Source organism: Molossus molossus, unplaced genomic scaffold, assembly GCF_014108415.1.
Source record: "Molossus molossus isolate mMolMol1 unplaced genomic scaffold, mMolMol1.p scaffold_m16_p_6, whole genome shotgun sequence".
Lineage (NCBI taxonomy): Eukaryota > Metazoa > Chordata > Mammalia > Chiroptera > Molossidae > Molossus > Molossus molossus.
This window is the reverse complement of record NW_023425399.1, coordinates 110,457,779-110,476,749: the sequence shown is the minus strand read 5'-3', so window position 1 is coordinate 110,476,749 and position 18,971 is coordinate 110,457,779.

Below are 18,971 nucleotides of genomic sequence, written 5' to 3'. Positions count from 1 at the left end.
TAGTTTCAAAAACAGGGCTGTAAGCTCCTCAAAACTGCAGCATCAAAAATGACCTCAGCCTCATCCCTTCCATAGTGTACCGACAGTACAAGAGCGTGGATGGTTTCCCTCTGCCCTTGAGGGCATCTCTGAAGGCTGGGGGTTTGCGATGCCAGCACACGTCAGTGTCTCCTGGAAGAGCAGAGCACCCTTAGAGTGTGACTGTCCTGGGACACCACAGTGACCGACCCCGAGTTAGTCGGCGGTGTGAACTGGCCTGGGGATCGTTTGGCTCGTCTTCAAGCCGCATGTCCTGTCTCTGTGAAGCTTTGACATTAGCCAGTCACCCGAATCAACGCAATGCCCTACGTTTTCTCTTGGATGTGCCTTGTCTGCCATGTTACGTGGAGAGAGACCGTGGCCATTGGTAGGCCAGAGAGGTGTGGTTTTCAGTGGCGGAGTAAGTCGAGGAACCTTCCATCTCTGGGAAAGCCATGCATCAGGAGCGCGAGCCACAGAAGAGACGCAAGTGCTTTTCTCTGGGGTCCACACCATCAAACTCCTCCCGCTGCCGTCCTCAGCCCCTCCCACCACCTTCACCCCTGCTCCGGGTGCCCCCCTCTTGCTTGTCCCCCGTTCGTCCCTTCCTTCTACTGCTGCCTGTTCCACTGAGCCCTGAGGTCTTTGCCGATTGGTCCTCACTCTTCATTGTAGTGTTCCGAGCGACAGAGTGTTGATCCCGACCTTCTGTCAGCTGGCTCTGGGCAAAGCTGGGCTAATAACAGTGAAGAGAGACTAGAGGGGACAAGGAAGGGAGGAGCCAGGCTATTTCTCTCCTTCTTTTCTTAGCTGCTGTTTCCAGCAGTGGCCACAACCCACGGCTCCAACACCAGTGGGGTGAGCCTGTCGTGCTCTGAGTTTCTGCTTGATGACCCCTTGGCAAGGTTCTGGGGCTCTGGTGTCATTGCCTCCTTAACCCCCCCCCCAGGCTAAGTGTAGTTCTGACAACTGCAGTTGTGATCTAGGGGTTGGCTCACTATCCCTTGATCATCTTGTCAGCCTTTTCTATCATCTCAGTGACCAATTTCCTGCATTACATTTCTTTGAGCTGAATTATTCAGAGAGGTATGGCTTTCCTGGTTTGACATTGATTGTTATAGTACTTTATCAGCAGTGGTCTCCGAAAAATACCTCTCATGATGGGATTTCAGCACCGAGCTGATCATCTGTATGAATATGAACACGGTCTTGATGCTTTTGCAGATGGCAAATGGGATAATGGTCATTGGTGGCATGCAGCGACATCATTGTTACCTACATCATCATCTATAGTTGCTTGAGATGAAGGGCTGGTCAAAGTCAAGCCTTTGGAAAATCAAGTTGCTGTCATATTCCACTCTCATGGTAATAAGGATAATGACAAGGACAGAAGGGTGCTGCCTACTTCTAAAGGTGAAGAAACAGCATACTCGTGTTTCTAAATTCTCAGTTAAAACCAGGCTACGTTTATTAGAGAACTTCTGTGATAAACATAAAATAATTATCTCGCACGGCTGCAGGAAAGACATGGCTGAGCATTAGAACAGAAGCTGAACGGGTAGCAGCCGAAATGAAGCAACATGGACAGCACCTCATCATCAGTCTCTTATGTTAAGGTCAGAGCATTATTGCTTACGTTTAAGACACTTATGAAATAGAGGGTCCCTGAAATCTGGGATGGGGCAATGTGTGCACCTGGACGTAGCTGAGAAGCTTGAACCACAGAATTTCCCTCATTCTTCTTGCTGGTAGAATCAGCAACAACTTCACTGTCAGAAAATAGCCTTCCCTCAAATAGATGACCCTAAATTGTGTCATGTGACCCAGCTTATCCAAGCCAGGCCCATATTCTCCAACTGCCTCCAGGCCAATTAAAGGAGTTCTTTCCCAAGGTTCCCCCAAAAGAGATCCATTCCGTTTCCTCTGGAAGGATATGATGCATACAGCAAAGGAATCCCCAAAATATTGTTAATTACCTTTTATGTGTGTACATACCTGGAGAAAATCATGGTAATGGATTCATAGAGTTCCCCCCAAAGGGAGAATATGTAGTTCTGGATGAAGCCAAATTTACTAAAATGCTGCATTAAATTTTATTCTGAATTTAAACGCTAGTTAGAGAAGCTGGAATCTGATCTGTGTGCGTGGTTGGCTATTGAGTTCTGGACTCAATAGCTTACGTTAATGAGGTCAAAGGTGCAGACCCCTCCTTGGTGTGACGTAGATGAAAGCATTCAGGTCTTAAGGAGATGGCCATGCTGGAGCGGGTTTGATCAACGCCACCCTCTCCTTCCCCAACACGAATCCTGCCAGTGCCCAGAAGGCATTTCCTTTACGAAGGAATTGATATTGCACTTGTGAGGATACTAGCGTTTCTGAATAGCGCAGTCATCCCTAGGCTAGGGATAGCAGAGGAACTGGGCTGCAGCAGGATGGGGGTCCTTCATTTCCAAGGGAATAATGGGATCCGGGAAAGTGGGGCAGGAGGGTTTACTGTCCCAGACACTGTGACTCAGTTACCACAATAGAGCAGTGCCGGGTGGGACACAGAATGTTGGGACACACAGTTTGGTGGTGGTCGTCAACTGAACTTGATGTCCTTAAGAATCAAACAGCCTACCGATGTGTTACCAGGTCTGCCTAAGAGCAAAGCTAGGTTTGGTGAAAAGGAGTTTGCATCATCCTAAGAGGAAGTTACAATTTTTTTCTGGGTTCCCAACCAAGGCCAATTCAGACAGGGTTCCTGGCCATTCCGGGTCCTGGCTTTCGGACTGAAAATCTCACATCCTGGGAACCTCCCAGTTCTGGGCAAACTAGACCACGACACATTCCATCACAGACCTGGAGCCCCTTGAGTACAGAACAGGCTGAGGAGGGACCTTACGTGAGAATACACGTAAATCTCTTCCTCAGGTTCTCTCCAAAAGGACCAGAGAACATCCAGTATGCCAAGCAGACCATCCAGCGAAAGTACAATTTTAAGTATTTTATAATGGTTCAGACTTGATGTGACTCCTACGAAACTGAAATGCCACCCTGGCTCAAGTGTCAGTGAGACATCATGGAACTCAGGTAATAAATGCACATTTGCTTCAAATTCCTCTCCAGCTGGGACCAGTGGCAATGTACATAATCAGAAACTGGCAGGATTTCCACCCACACTAACCCCCTTCCCTATGGCGTGAGGGCCAGTAAAGTTGGAAGGGCCAAGTGAAACCCACAGAACTGTTTCTTTGTCACTGAAGTAATGAACAAACATCACCCCCCTCCACGCCCCCTGCCCCAAGAGTTGTGGTAGTTAATGCCGCCATCCAAGATGTGAGGACAGGTACTATTCCTGTAATACCTACCATGAGTTCACCTCTTTAGCTGTCATAAAAGTCAGATGCATCTTGAAAATGCCTGTGGATTATTGTAAATATGATTATATAGTCGCTCCAATTGCAGCTGCTGAGACAGATACGGTATCTTTGTTACAGCAAATTAGTACATGCTTTGCTTTGATATACTTCCACTGACCTGCAAAATGCATTTCCCCCCGAACCAATCATCCCGCAGGATCAGAGCAGTTTGCCTTCAGCTGGGAGATAGTGTCCCAATTTCATTTCCTACCCTCAGGGATATGTCAACTCTCCTGATGCTATTAAAATAAAGTCCCCGGGACTGCGGTCCTACAGACACCCCACAGAACAGAATTTGCTCCACCTCAATGACTGTCCTTGGTGAGCAGGAAGGGGAAATCCCCAGATGTACTGGTTAAACATATGTTTGCCCAGAGGGAGAATAAAACTACACAGTTCCGGGGCCTGACATTTTAAGAAAGGTTTTAGGGAGCAGATGGTCTTCGACGTGTCGGTACATCACCCTGAAAACGAGATGAGGTGTCTCAACGTTGTGCTGACGCGGACCAAATATATAACACCTTTGGGACTCCCCGGATAGGACAAGCAACATCGTCTATAAATTGGTGTGTGTGCCCTCTGGACACTTTTCCCAAATAAGCAGTGAGGTTCCTGGTTTTGAGTGGGACCTGGAGGAAGAGAAGGGCCTGGACCAGGTCTAGGCGATGGGAAAAGCCACCTGTAAATTAGCCCTCAAGACACAGTGGATTTGATGAAGTTCAAAGTATACAGAGAGTAAATGGGAGCCCGTCTGGGCCTCTGAGAAGACACAGTAGGAGAGTTAGGAAGTTGTGGGTTTTTTTTAATGAATTAGTTCTAAGGTTTTTTTTCTAATTTTCATAGTTATTTCTTCCATAACTCATGGGTTATTTACCAGTATACTGCTTAATTTGCAAACATTTGGGTATTTTCCAGTTATATGTTTTTAATTAAATTTAGCTTAATTTCATTGTGGTCAGAGTACATTGTTTGAATTCTTTGGAATTTCGTCTCTTTTAAAAAACTTTTGTATTGAATTTACTGGGGTGGTACGTGTTTATGGGCTAGCGTGTTCTCTAAATGCCTACAGCATCCATGTGCATTTGAGGGAAATGCGCATCTTGCAGTGGCTGAGTACAGTCCTCCATGCACAGGGCAAGTGTAAACCTTGTTTCAAATCCTTCAAATCTTCCTGCTGATTTTATTGTTTGACCATCGTAGTATGTCTGTCTTTACCTCTGGTCATAATCGTTGCCTGGAATTTACTCAGCCCAGCATTAGCAGAGAGAACATGTGTGATACAGGTTTGAGACCTTGTTCTGACAGCTTTTCTGCACCTTTACCTCCACGCTCGCTTTTCAAAAGCCTGTATGTAGTCGTAATCCTCCCAATCACTGTTGAGCCGAATTATCTAGTCTGTTCATAGAATTATCGATCTATTTGGATTTAAATTTCTTATCTTAGTCTTTTTCCTTTTTCCAACTGTGCCATATTCTTTCTGATATCTTTTATTGCTTTCCTTGGAATATTAAAAAAAAAAAAAAATTCCATTTCTTATCCTTTATCATCTTGTTAGTAATACACACTATTTTATTACTCTTTTAGTAGTTACTTAGGGAATGCAACATAAATCCTTCATTTACTAAATTGAATGATTCCTGCTTTCTTAAATTAATTAATTTATTTTGTTACAGAGGTTTCCCCTAATAATTCCTAATTTTATCACTGCCAAGACAATACAAAGTTCAGAATACTCTAAGTCCACCCGACCCTCCTTCTGATTTTGCTATTGTTGTCATACATTTTAACACCATATATTCTTTTTTTTTTTTTAACCTTCACCCAAGGATATTTTTTTCCATTTATCTTTAGATAGAGTGGAGGGGAGGGAAGAAGGGAGTGGGGGGAGAGAGAGAGAGAGAGAAAGAAAGAAACATTGATGTGAGAGAGAGACATCGACTGGTCACCTCCTACATGACCCAGACCAGGGCCAGGGACCAACCACCACTGAGGTATGTGCCCTTGACCGGAATCGAACCTGCAACTCTTTGGTCCACAGGCCGATGTTCTAACCGCTGAGCCAAACTGGCCAGGGCAAGTACCATATATTCTTAGCCTTACACAAAATTGTGTTAGACAACAACATTCATTTAGATTTTCTCAGAGAGCCATTCCTCAGTGCACCTTGGTGGTTCACCCCGGAACCCCAATTACACACGTTCCCATTTTTCATTCTGTCTCGCAGGTTCTTGTCCAATTAGATTACAGTCTTCATCTTTTTTTTTTCCTCTCTACATATCTATTTTCTCTGGACCTTCCGTTTCAATATCCTTTCTTCTCTTGTACCTAAAATAAATGAACTTATCTGCATGGATCCAAATTACATTAGAACTTACTTCCGTTGTAGAATTCCTGTTCAAATTTTTATTGTTTTTACTAAATATTATTTATTTTTATCTCATAATCTGTGTGTGCATTTAAATTAAAGGCTCTCTTGGTTAACTTCAGCATCTGGGTCTGCTGTGGGCATGTCTCTCTCATCTCTCGCCTCCCCCACCCCCTTGCTGTCTCCCTCTCTCATCATCTCGTCTTTTCTCCTGGCATAGTGACAACTTTTTTTGGATGCTGAATATTGTGGATGAAATAGTTCAGAGACACTTTGATTCTTTTTCTGCAGAGCCCTTTGGGTTTTGATTGCAGTAGGCAGTTAAAGCGGGGGTCAGACAACCTAAAAAAGATTTCTGTTATGGTGCAGGTCTTCAGGCTCTGCGAGGGAGAGCTACTTTTATTATTATTATTTTTGCTCTTGTAATAGAAAAAGCAGTGAAAAACTTGAGTTATTTCCTAGGGCTTTTACTCCTTGGTGGTGTGATTGAGCCTCCAGCCTCATACGCCTCCTGACAGCTCCCCGCAGTGACTCAGCCTGTTGGTTCTTTGGGGAATCATCCTCTACCTCGGGAGCAGGAGGGGGGCCACGTGCAGCTTGACAGTTCTGCCTTCCCTTGTATCCGTCGTCCGCGTCCCTTGGGTCCGTGCTGCCCTAGTAGGTCGCTAATGCCTTTGAGCAAATATGTTTACATATTTTCTTTAGTTTTTATAGTTGCTCTTGGTAGAATGCCTAGCTCTCTCTCAACGTGTTTTGCCATCATCAGTGGGAAATCCTGGTTGTTGAGACTTTGAATCTCTCCTTGTTAGAAAGAGGGTGGAAGTCCCTTCATTATAAAGCCAGAAAGTTGGCCCCGAGGCGGGGGCAGCATCCAGCTCCTTAGGATCAGTTGATGGATGAACGGGAATATCGCGGACCAGCCAAAGGGTGGACCGTGTCTTCTCGGCTCCGCTTGCTCTGTCCTTTCTTCTCCCAGGCCCCAGGCTCACCTCCCTTACTTGTTCTGGCCAATGGGAGGCCCTGGGGGAAGATGGGAGCATGAGGGTGAGATGAGCGTGTTTGTCTTTCCCTTTTGATTGGCATCTCCAGCAGGTCCGGTCTCCGCCGTGCCCGGACGAGTGACACCTCCCACCTCCCGAGCGGGACGTCCCGCTCCTGCTCCGCCGCCCCGGCCGCCTTCCTGCGGTGGATTGTTCCCCACGTCTTCTCACTTCAGACCTCCAGTGCATGTAGGTCCCTTTGTCTCAACTAATAAAACCATACGGCCAGAAAATAGAGAAATATGAAGGAATTATGTGGTGCACAAGAAGGTGAGTATCCAATTTCTTCAAATTTCGACGTCGTAACTTTTCTGTAATAGACTTACTGCAAGGAGGGAAACAATTTTTTAAAAAATGACTGTGTTTTCAACAACTTTCAAGAGGATGTTTGCTGCTCCTATGAAATCAAAGTAACATGTCAAGAGGAAGGACAATTTGATTTTGAAAAGGATTCAATGGGGAGGAAAAATAAGATTTCTGAATTAAAATCATGATGGATGTAGCAACTAGCAGATTAAACGCTGAAGGAATTTAAATTAATGATGTAGCACATAAATGAAAGCTTCATTTAGGAAAATAACTCCCTAATAATGAATCCCAGATTAGATTAAAAATAAACATTAAGTGACTTCATGTTTATGAGATATTTTTTAAAATTGGCCCATCAAGCATAAATATAAAATGAAGGTCAAAATTATATTCGACAAGCACAAATGAAAGAAAATAATGATTGCAATATTAATATCAAAACATAATCAAATAGAAAGATTACATCGGAAACGCATTTTATATACATAGTATAAATGCAAGGTAAATTTCATAGCTCTTCAGCGTATAGTAAGTAAATATGATAGTATCAGGAAAATATAACACAGAAAGGATGAAAGAAAACAAGATAATGAGAGGTAGAGAGAGTGTGGGGACACATAGGAAGGCATGTCTAGTTCCTCTGACCTTTCTATCCAATGGATTATTGCAGAAATGATGGCATGTGACTCCCAAGAACAGGTTCTAAAAGACATATGACTTTCTCCTTGTGAGCCTGGAGAACTAGTTGGTAAAGGCCAACTTCCCTGCCATGAGGGTGTTCAGGCAGCCTGCGGCGACAGCAGTGTGTTGAACTAAAGCTGCCTGTCAATGATCAACACTAACTTCGCAGACCTGTAAGTGGTCCACCTTGGAGGTAGGTCCTCCCGCCTAGTCATGTCTTCAGATGGCAGCAACCCCTGCTGAAAACCCACACGTAACATCATGAACCACCCAACTAAGCTGCTCCTGAATTCCTGACCCACAGAGACTGTGTGAGACAGTAAATGTTGTTTTCAGCCACTACATGTTAGGGTTAGTTATTATGCAGCAATAGATAACTAACATGTCAGGGGAAGAGTTTAGAGATGTGTTCATAGACTTCATTGAAGATAATGTGATTCTAGATGACAAAGCACAAGCAGCAGTCCTTCATTGACAGAGGCAAATCATTATACTTAGCTTTTTTTTTTTTTTAAGGAACATGATCTTCATTAGATTAGAGACTGTCAACAGAGGCCAGATCTGATGTCCAAATACACGTAATGCTACACTTTTCAGCCACAGTCAAGCATGGATGTTTCTTTTAGGCTCACTAAAGGACTCACCGAAGGACATTTTTTTTACAAACCTGTGAGAGAGGAATAATGCACACAGTTGAAACAGACTTGAAGATGACTAGTAAGTAACATATAGTTGCCATTAATAATTGTGATTACAGTTTGATTAGGTGTCCATCTCCTTATTTTAAAAAAATTATTATTTTTTATTTTAGAGAGGGAGGAAGGAAGAGAGAGAGAGAGAAACATGTGTACTGGTTGCCTCCCGTATGAGCCTGACCAGGGATGGAACCCACAGCCTAGGCGTGTGCCCTGACTGGGAATTGAACCGGAGACTTCCAATGCGTGGGATGATGCTCCAACCAACTGCACCAAGGTATCCCTCTTATTAGAAAATACCCAAGAGCATCTAAATCACAAATAACAAAGACTTGAGATTGATGCCAGGTCTGGAGAGCAGAACTGTGGTCTTCCTGGCAGTGCCATGTTAGGACCTTATGCCAGCAGTGGCCCTCGGGGACGCCTGCCCGCTGCTGACCCTAGAACCACCATGGTCATTCTGGAGCACTGCTTGTCGGTCTCCAGGGCAGTCACAGGTCCTGTGTAACCAAAGTTTCTGTTCAGTGGAACTGATTTCAAACACGAGCTGCCATGGCTACGGGCAACTTTTAATTATCCACCAAGGGAGAAAAGAAGGAGAGTATCGTAGCAAAATGTTACTCCTTCCTTAAGAAAGGTGCAGGGAGTAAAGTGTTCAAGGGATCACCAAAAAAAAAAGTATATGAAAAAAAAAGTATTGGATAACTTTGAAGAGTTTTTGGATTATTTTACCTTATGTAAAATTTATTTTCTGAGGTCCTGAAATGATATGTATTTCCTCTTGAAGCAACTGTGGCTATAACTTAGTGCTAGAAATGGAAAGATAAGGAAGATTAGGATATATTGCTTCCAGTTAGTGAGTTTGATTATCTGTGTGTGCATGTGTGTGTGTATATGTGTGTGTAATAACGAATTTAGAGGAAATGTTCCTGACAATTTTAGAAGTCTGATATGTCTGGTGGTACTTCCTTGATGTACTGGTGATTTTCAAAACGCATCCAACAGTCCAGGGGAGGAGAGGGAGTCGTTTTAATTGGGCAGGCATGCAAGGAAGGTTCACTCTGCGTAAGGCAGCTCAGTCACTGGGATTATCTAGCACCTGGGTTCAAGAGACTGATTATGGGGGCTCACTGTCTTGCTGGGGAGATGAACAGCTAAGCAAATCATTTCAGTAAAAGGGGAAAATAAAATAATGGAACTATGTATCAAGTGTTTTTGAGACTGGAGAGTAAGACCCAAAAGGCATTTGAAGAATAAAGAGGGGCTGAGAGAGAGAGAAAATGTTCACTGGGAAACAGTCTGTGTGAAAAATGAGAGGAGGTTCTCTGCCGGTCAACTCTAGTACGTTTTCCTTTGTCCGAAGTATGATGGGGATGCAGAATGTGGAGGGGAGCTGAACCTACCCAGGAAGCTAAGGGCCACATCAATGTCTAGCCATCCTATACGGAAAGCTATTGGCCTTTTGAATAAAGACTGAAAAGTCATGGAAATAGATAATTATTTTCCTCAATGACATGCAACGGTCCCCAATTTTAGGATGTACTCAGCAACTCCTGAATATTTCTAATTGGGAGGCTTACTATTTTCATACAAGCATAAATATTAACTTTAAGTAAATATGCACAAAGGGTAATATGTCAGACAGTTCCAAAGTTTATTTTCTATTTGGTCAAATATATGGACCTCTTCAATCTTTCAAAAGACACCTAATCAAGCCTTGAGGACCATTATGAAACAAGTGCTATTTTCCTTTATTTCCTTAGAGAATCTTTCTGGCCAGATGCACTATGTTGAGATTTGCAATTTCTATATTGAATAAGTGCTGAAATCAATGCAATATTTTCTCACTTGAAATTACTCAAAGGAGATGCTCAGGTGACAGAATGTATTTGGTAACTACATAATGAACTTTGACAGCAAAGAGCATTCAAAAGAGAAAATATTTGATGCTGTAAAGTCAAATATTTATTTGCCTATGGAGAATAAAAAGGGAAATTACAAAATTAAGGAAGAGTATTGATTTATAAACAGCATTGCATGGACTGTCAAAAGTATTTTATCTAGTGAGATGTTCCACTAACTGGGGATAACTATAAGAATTCAAGTCTATTTTTTTGGTCTTCAGTTTATCTAAGGAACAAAACAGCTCTTTATTGAAAAACAGTAGCTTATCGTGTTTGTGTGTGCGTGTTTTTCAAGGTGATTTCTATTTGTCAATTTGTTCTTTATCATTTGGCCTTTTAAACAAAGGAACTGGTGTTCCCATTGTTCTAAAACTACACAATTGCATTTTAAATAACTGCTCACAGGATTGGGACCTAAAATAAAACAGAAAACTGGCCTTTTGGTTTTATGTAATTTCATGGATATTGTTTACCTTTCTTTGATCTTGGGACAATCTATTTTCTTTAAATATTTTTTTCTTTATTGATTTTTAGAGAGAGAGAAAAGGAGAGGGAGAGAGAGATAGAAACATCAATGAGAGAGAACATCAATTGGCTGCCTCCTACATGTCCCACACTGGGGATCGGGCCCACAACCTGGGCATGTGCCCTGACCAGGAATTGAACCAGCGACTTCTTGGTGCACAGGTCGATGCTCAACCTCTGAGTCACACAAGCTGGGCTATTTTCTACACATATACTTCTGTGCATGTACTTTGTTACTATGGTTGTCTTTGACTTGTGGTCCTCTTAAGCAAAATATGTGTAGATACCTGTGAGACACTGGAAACATACAGTCAACAAAGGCACAGTCACAACTCTTGCAGAGGAAACTGTATTTCAATAATAAATGGTAAAAACATGTAACAATGGGTCTGAAGTATAGTGAAGTATAAAGAAGGCACAGTATTAGTACACAGTGGTGATATGGTAATTCCACTTGGGTCCATGGTAAGGGGGAGCTATCTCCAGTAGGTAACGTTTGAGCTGAATTTTATCTTATACTGACACCGATTTCAGAATCAAAATCAGCGCAGTGACAGATTTTTTTAACGAGCTGTAAATAAAAATTTAAAGAGCAAACAAAGAAAACCAAGTTATTTATATTCAAGGTGATGATCCATGATTTGACAAATCACCTACGTCATCGACCCAACCGATACCCCTTCAGTTATCTGTTTTGGGGAAACCACTGAACAAACACAGCGATGGCCAGGAAGCTTAGAAAGATTACATCTCTAGGCTGAAGGTTGTTTACGGGAAACAGCTGTGATGTGCCGCTGGAGGACACCCTTCTGATCACAGGCACGGGCTTGAGCCTGCTGAGCACGTGCTGCCAGGAGCAAGCCTGAGCCAAAGGTGGACGAGATATTGGCATGTAGATAAATCCCCCCTTTCTCTGTTCCTTGGTTGCAAAGAGTGAGAGACACGCTCAACACTGTCCCGAGTCCACCGCAGCCTGAGCTCCCGCTGTCCACCGCGGTGGTTTGCTGGATGCTACAGTGGTCAGATCTATCGTCCTTCCCCTGACTCACGCTGCGCTGCCCTGTCGGTGTGCATGCTGAGATCAACGCTTGCACCAAACACGTGCATTTGAACCCTCGTGTCGGGGTCAGCTTCTCAGGGGACCCTAACCAAGATGCAATATTATTGGTCATTTGTTAATTTTTTTTTTAAAGGAAACAATTTTAGAAATGCATTTGTGTTTGAAAGCGTCTGTAAAATGCTGGGTTAAAAAGAGTTTCAGTTAGAAAGATTTCGTTACTGTTTTACCTTTTTGAGGGTGATGGTAGATCTATTAATGTGTGATATGAAATATTTTATGAGGGACTGTAGTGTTTCACAAACTTATGGACCAAAAACCCTTTTGTATTACCATGCAACAGTCTTTACAAGTTGCTTTGAAACTTCTATGCACACATACATAGCCATGGACACAGGCAATAATGTGGTGAAGATCTGGGTGGGGCAGGAGCCCAGTGGGAGGAGGAGAAAGAGGAAGAATGGGGGACAGCTGTAATACTCTCAACAATAATAAAAAAATAAAAATAAAAAAACAAAGGCACGAAGCTTTCTTCTCCTCATTACTCTATTTTTCAATCCCAGAAGCATGAGCACTCGAATATACTTTTACTCCCATTTTTTCTGAGTCTTTCTTTATTATAAAATGCACCGTTTAGTACTAAGTGAAATTTGAGCTCCTTTTTGTCATTTTCTTCCCAAACCCCCTTTGGTTTGTCTACACTTTGGTGCCTTTGTAGTGGCCTTCGTTCTCATGTTTTTCTCTGTAAGAGGATGGTCCTTAGTTAAAGGGTCACTGCAGGTTTTTCTGGGGTGTCTAAAGTTCTATCCAAATTAATCCAAATGAGAGGAACGAAAAGTTTAAGGGAAAAAGGTTTTATTCTAGTGTCAAACAGGAGAGTCCAAATTCACACCCTGCCTCCCTTCTCCATATAATCAACATATTTTCATTTCTCAGGTTGGTAGTGAAAAATACGGAACCCGAGTGGCTGGAAAACTAAAATGTTCTCTTCCTCATCTTTCTTCTTTTTCAAAAATGAAGGAGATGGCATTAGAAAATAACTCAAGTTTTCTAGAACTTCTGAACCATATTAAATGTATTTTATATTGAAATATAGTTGACATACAGTATTATATTAGTTTCAGGTGTACAACACAGTGCTTCAGCAGTTAGATACCTTATGATGCAATCACCATGATGTGGAGGTGTACTCTTATATGGTATGAAACTAATATATCTTAAAAATAAACAAACACAAACTGTATTTTCAGAAATAGCAGAAAAATAAAAATTTGATTGCCACATTGTCATTAAATCTTTCCTTGATAACATTCGGAATCAACTACTTTTTAGATATCCTATTAGTGATTTAAAGGAAAGCCTTTATAAGCTTATTTGGTTATAATTTAGGGATATACCACTTAAGAATTTAGTTTCAACTTCATGAATAAAATATAATACTCATATTTTATGTGCAAATAAGCAATCCATAAAATACTTTATTTTTAGCACATATATCCCCAACAATGTATGCCTCAGAATTTCTTAATAAATTTGGTTTCCTTCTAAAGCCACTTATTTTCCCCCAGAAATACGTAGATACTCCAACACTTTTATTTGCTGAGAACTACTAGAATTCTAAATATCACTTTATTCAACATTTATTCATGTGGTAATTTATTTATTGAATAAATCTGTATTATATTATTTATTCCTAGAATATGCTAATGTAATAGTCTGCTAAAATGAAAATTTGCATTGCAGCCCAAAGAATAGGTGAAATAGGGGAAAAGAACTATGAGAAATGTTAGAGCTTATGGAAAAAATTTTAACAAAATGTGTTAGAAAACTAATTTCATAGCTGGTATTATAGGAACATAGATGCATAACTGGTATCATATAGATGGCGTAAAATGGTCAGGAGGTAAGTTTTTAGGAAAGTTTACACAGAATTATTTTGGAGAGTCCAGGGCTGAGTCCGACCACCTCCAAGGCTCACTGATGGAGTGCCCGCTCCCGGCAGATGTGTTCAGACAAATGCTTCAGGAGACGGATCTAATGAGGTAAGAGTGAGATGTGGTTGGAGAGAGCTAAATGGTGGTCCCCATTCTACATCCTTGAGAAGGAGGTTGGTGGCAGCTCCCATCCTTTCTCAGGAGGAAGGAGATGAAAAGAAATCACTAGAGAGCCCCCCCCCCCCCCCCCAGTCTTCTGCAGTTAGACACATTGCCCTGCTGTCTGGTCTGTACTAAAAGGGGAAACTCAAGTGGTCTCAGACAGAAAAAGAAAGAACTGGGGTTGGGGAAGCAGCTATAATTCCAGGATGTGTTGGATCAAGGACACGTGAGTATTTCTCCGGGAGCAGGAAGAAGCCACGTGGAAGGAAGAGTCAGTGTGTGTGTGTGAGGCTCTGTCCAAACATACCACTTGCAGGACTGAGGGGACCTCCGCAGAGGGGTGACGGCAGTGGACCGACAGTTTCCTAAATCTGGTGGGAGGTGCGGGAGGTCCTACACCAACCATCCACAAAGGTGTGTGATTTGCCTCTTGGGAAGAACAGAGGAGAGATTCCCAGCCACTGGGTGGACCCCAAGCCACCCATAGACATGCCCACTAGAGACAGATTCCCCTTCGCACATCTCCCCCGTACACTGCCAATCAGTGCCAGCCCCCAAACCAGGGCTTGTCAATAACAGATCTTCCTCTTCTCCCTCCCACTTGCTCTAAACCCTGGAAATGTTGGCCATCGAGATATGAAGAGAAAAACGGAGGCTTGGAGAGAAAGAGAGACTATGCTGACCACACCTCACCTGCCTAAACGCTGGCTTTTCTGAAGGCAGGTCCAACTTGAGAGGTGGGCAGAGCCTGGAGTTTAAAAATTGTTTTGAGCTCTGGCCAGTTTGGCTCAGCGGTTAGAGCGTCGGCCTGCGGTCCGGAGAGACCCGGGTTCGGTTCCCGCTAAGGGCCTGTACCTCGGTTGCAGTTTGTCCCCGGCCCTGGTTGGTCGTGCGGGTGGCAGCCACTCGATGTGTCCCTTCACGTCGATGTTTCTCTCTCTCTCCCTTCCACTCTATCTGTAAAAAAAATGGAAAAATATCCTCGGGTGAGGATAAAAAATAAAAATAAAAAAATAAAAAAAATAAAAAATTGTTTTGAAATCTGTGTTAATATTAAGCATAAAGGTTATGGCATTGAGACTGTGTTCTGACTTAAAATAATGGTAGAATGTTTTATTACAAAAGATTGAACAGTGAACTCATGGAACCGACCTAAGTTTTCATTTAAATACTGGGGGAAAAGTAACTGTGCAGAATAACTTTGTAAGATTAGTGGGGGATGGGAATAGAGCTGCTTCCCAATCTCTCCCGTAAGTCACACATTGTTTTCTGGAACTTTTTGTAATTTTCTGTAGTTTTGCTAGGCACTGAGGACAGATGTAATATTATGCTAAATACTGCTTCTGTTCTGTATAAATTAATGTATTTGAATATGTTTGATCCATTGTATAAAATACATTTGAATACTTGCTGCCATTATAGTATGTGAAGGTATGCACAATATACATCTATCCTAAATGGTTGTCACTCTAACTGAGTGAGGGTAGATGCTCAAGGACCCTCCCACTGATTTAAAAGGTTTTTTCAGGGTTAATACAAGATCTCTGGATGCACTTGATAGAGCAGGTAATCCAAGTATCATATAAAGTCATAAAACACAAAGGAGGAAGATAGTTTTGCAGAAATGCCATAAAATTTGCCTATTTGTGTACTTAATAGAATAAGTAACACTTCACTGTAGATACATTAATTACTTAAAGTAATAATTTACAACCAGAGTAATATTTTATTTTTAAAATATGTATTGACTGATTTTTTTTTTTTGAGAGAGGAAGGGAGAGAGAAACAGTGATGTGACAGAGAAACATCTATCGGCTGCCTCCTGCACGCCCCCTACTGGGGATCAAGCCCACACCCTAGGCACATGCCCTGACTGGGAATCGAACTGGGACCTCTCAGTCCATGGGACAATGCTCAATTCTTTGAGCCACTCCGGTCGGGCCAGAGTAATGTTTGAATGGAAAGAGCATGATGCCCTGAATTTTCCACCAGCTATCTCTGTGACTTTGAGCAATTTATTAAATATTACTGGACTTTCATTTCCTCATCTGAAAAGTAGTCCAAATAGCTAGGACCTCTTTCAAGTCTTGTGTGTTTGTTTGTTTATTTATTTTTATCCTCACCCAAGAACATTTTTCCATTTTTTCATCAGCTAGAGTGGGAGGGAGAGGAAGAGAGAGAGAGAAACATCGATGTGAAAGGGACACATCAAGTGGCTGCCACCCGCATGACCCAACCAGGGCTGGGGACAAACTACAACCAAGGTACATGCCCTTAGTGGGAACTGAACCTGGGTCTCTCTGGACCACAGGGCGATGCTCTAACCGCTGAGCCAAACCGGCCAGGGCTCAAGTCTTATTTTTTGTGATTGTATCATTTCAACGTTTATTCTAAAAGGTAGGTGTTTCAAAAATAACTAACGTTTTTCTATGATATATGAGATATAACCTATAAAAATATAAAGGGATATCTGATGTTTAAGAAAAAAATATTTGTTTAAAACAATATCATTGGCCCTGGTAGGGATGAGCCAATTATGAGAAGAGCTGAGTTAAAATAAAGAAACAGCCAATAAATATCAGGTGAAAATAGATCATAATAGCCATTGAGTCATAGGGCATTCTCTCTTACCAGGACAGTGAATAACAACATTCTCTACCACTTTGAAATTAGCAATGGAAGACAATGAAAATAATAGGAAAAAGTCACCATCTCTATAGTATCGAATTCTACCCTGACCAACCCACCACAGCTACAAGCAAATTCATTCAAAATCTAGATGGTGTGAGTTTTTGTTCTTTGTTATTTTCACTTCATCGTTACAACCAAGTATTTACTATATTATATCACTAAGACGAACATGACGACATATTCAACAGCAGCTGCAGAATAGCTGTTCACACGTGGAATCAAGGAGGGATACACTTGTGAAGAGCTGTTTGTGACCTGGGAAAGCCACAAGCACATTTTCCTCAGCTCGGCATTTGCTTCCGTTTCTCCTGTGCAGTTGAATCTGCCAATTTAGTTGTAATTTTTTTCCAAACGACCTTCAGCAGTGTCATCTCTGTTCTGAATGACTTAATAGAGCTGAGCAACATAGACACTGGATCCAGAGTAATCCTGCCTTGAATAAATGACGGCGCTATTACTAGGTATAATGAGTCCAGGGTGCAATTATATACAAGAGGCGCAAACATATTTCGCAGTGTTCTGACAATAATAACCCGAGGTACTGTACATATGCTACAATTCTCATCCCAGGCAAGCTGGCATTCATAGTTGATCATTTGGTATTTAGATTAGAGGGCCAATTACGAAAATATAAACTGGGTTTGCGAAGAGTCACGCGTACAATAGATAACACAGATGGTCTGAGAGATGTCCAGCTCATCTAACGACTAATATTTTTTCCTGTTATTTTGAGAAAGTATTTATAAAAAAAACACATCATTTTAAACATTGTTTAAATATTTTAAACAGGCAAGAAAAGATCTCGCAACACCAAGCAGTGGATAAAACTCGACTTTACTTCCCAAGACTCTTTCTCGGGTTTTTAACAAACTCCACAAGGTTTATCACTCTGTAGGTTTCTGTCCTTTTCCCCATCTTGGAGTTCAAATGACATTTAAGATGTATTTTAAATATAATGAATGGTTTCCATGATTTTTCTGTTAGTGCTATTTTTAGTTAAGAAAAATTTTTAAATTTTATTATTTTTGTTTTAATTTTTTTAAACTTTATTGTTGAGAGTGTTACATATGCCCCCCATTGTCCCCCTTGACCAGGATTCCACCAAGCCCAGGCCTTCACCACCCTACAGTCTGTGTCCACGGGTAATATATATACGCATATACATTCTTTGGTTAATCTCTCCCCTCCCACCTTTCCCTCTGAGATTTGTCAGGCTGTTCCATGTTTCTGTGCCTCTGGTTCTATTTTTATTCATCCATTTATTTTGTTCATTAGATTCCGCATATAAGTGAGATGATGTGATACTTGTCATTCTATGACTGGCTTAGTTTGCTTAGCATATTACTCTCCAGATTCCTCCACACTGTCTCAAAGGGTAATAATAGATCCTTCTTTCTCACAGCTGCATAGTATTCAGTTGTGTAAACGTACTACAACTTTTTATCCACTCATCTACTGATGGGCACTTTAACAACAAAAATTACCATTTAGACCTTATGGTTAATGTTGCAATCGATTGTTTTGGTAAAAGGAGTATAAACATTAGCAATCAACTAGAAGATATATTTTTTTGGTCCTTCTTAGGTCTGTGAATAACCCTGTGATATTGATTTGGGTAATATGCTTGTTAAAATATTGTCAAACTCAGTATAACTATGATATAAAATTCAAAAATTATAGAAAAGCATAACACCAATATGCAAATAAAGAAAGAGTAACTAGAATACTAGAATCTTTCTGTGTGTTCTGCTCCTCTCTAGGGAAACACTTAGTCCTATAAGTATTCCTTGTATGTGGATTTTTCAGAGCTGTTATATTTTGCATATATTTTTCTTGGAGGAAAAACAGCAAAGTGAAAGAAATTTGATGTAGGAAAACACTCATAAATATACAAATATACTGAGGGAATGTGGACATGTTCCCTTCTATTCTCTCTGAGGTTTATTGCCCTTTGAATAAAACAGCCACTTCAAATTCTTGCCAACATAGACAACATATATCTCAACTTCATCATCCATATACCATCCACTAAAACACTATAAAACTCTTGATGAGAAGGAACACAACTTTTATAAAACACTGGCTTAAAACTTGTCATTATTATTGACCACTTATGGGAAGATATTCTGACATTTGAGTGATCAAGTTATAGGTTATATTCCTGTATAATCTTTTCCCCTGAGAAAAAT